At 26.5% G+C, this 1,131-nt stretch overlaps 1 protein-coding gene across 1 annotated transcript in view; it reads right to left on the bottom strand.

The window, feature by feature from the left end:
• Window positions 1-292, bottom strand: part of LOC105124558 (uncharacterized) — a 2,092-nt gene extending 1,800 nt beyond the window's left edge. The window contains exons 1-2 of the mRNA XM_011024624.1: window positions 148-292; window positions 32-42 (exon numbers count right to left, since the gene is read on the bottom strand). The gene's annotated coding sequence lies outside the window, so the exon portion shown is untranslated. The remainder of the gene's footprint in view (window positions 1-31; window positions 43-147) is intronic.
• Window positions 293-1,131: the final 839 nt, after the last annotated feature.

The raw sequence follows: 1,131 nt of genomic DNA, 5'->3' as shown, positions 1-1,131 counted from the left end.
ACAAAAAAAAAAAAAAAAAAAAAAAACCGAAATCATTTACTTTTGTGAAAAACAGAGAGAGAGAGCTCAAAGTAACATTTTTTTTTCTTGGAAACTAAACAAGTTTCTCTAATTTTTGAATTTAAGAAGGAATGAAGGAAAATTTACCTTTGAGTAATAAATAAAGAGACTTTTATTTCCTGGGAATACTTGATTTTCTCGTTAACCAAACAAGCTAGTACTACTAGAGTTGAATTTCCATGTTGTGTTTCGGGAGCTCACTGCCAGAGCAAACCTAACCATTTTTTACAGTAAATCGAGATTTATATCGAACACGAAATATTTCGATTTTGAATAATTTAATATTCGGTTAGAAATACTTGTAAGGCCCAATTTAATTTATCGGCCCAAATATTTTTTTTTTTAATCCCACAGAAAAGAGTCCGTCATCAATGTGTCCATTTAATTGGTTCAATTCTATGCCCCGTCCTAAAAACTTCGTACACTTCTCCGGGAACCAAAACTCAAGTGTATTGTGGATTCTAGCTGTATATTTTGTCTATCTTTTTCATATTTTAATATTTAGTTTTTTTTTAATTCATTATTTGATATTATATTAGTTTGAAATTTAATTTTACAAATTAATTTTATTTATTTTTTATTTTAACATCTCATTGATTCTTAATTTTATAAAAACAATTTGTTGTATTGCTTGCAAAAACAAAAGATGGAAGAACAAAATAAAAGAATATAGAGTTTTTCTTTTGTGGCTGCTATTTGAAATGTCGGCCTAAAAAATTGGCAAAAATCCTTTTTGATCTTTTAGTTTGAAGGTTTAATATTTTGGTCCATAACTTTAATTTTTTTAATATTTCAATTATTGATTTGTGAGGAAAAAGGAAAAGTTATCGAAAAACTATAAATGAAAGAGAAAATCACGGTTAACTATATTCTCTTCACCTAAAAAATTTGGCAAAAAAAATTATTTACCAACAAAAAAGTCATACTTTGTGTCAATGAATTTGAATTCTATTAAGTGAAGTTTCATTTAGGTTTTTTATTTATTTATCTTGTTGGAAAAGGTAAATTGAGGTTGAGGTTGAGGTTGAGAGAGATTTTATTCTCCCAATTTAATGTGTTTTTAGATAAATT

The sequence above is a fragment of the Populus euphratica genome, unplaced genomic scaffold (assembly GCF_000495115.2).
Source record: "Populus euphratica unplaced genomic scaffold, PopEup_1.0 scaffold35.1, whole genome shotgun sequence".
Classification (NCBI taxonomy): Eukaryota; Viridiplantae; Streptophyta; class Magnoliopsida; order Malpighiales; family Salicaceae; genus Populus; species Populus euphratica.
Note: the sequence above shows the minus strand (reverse complement) of the source record. Positions and strands in the feature narration are given on the sequence as shown.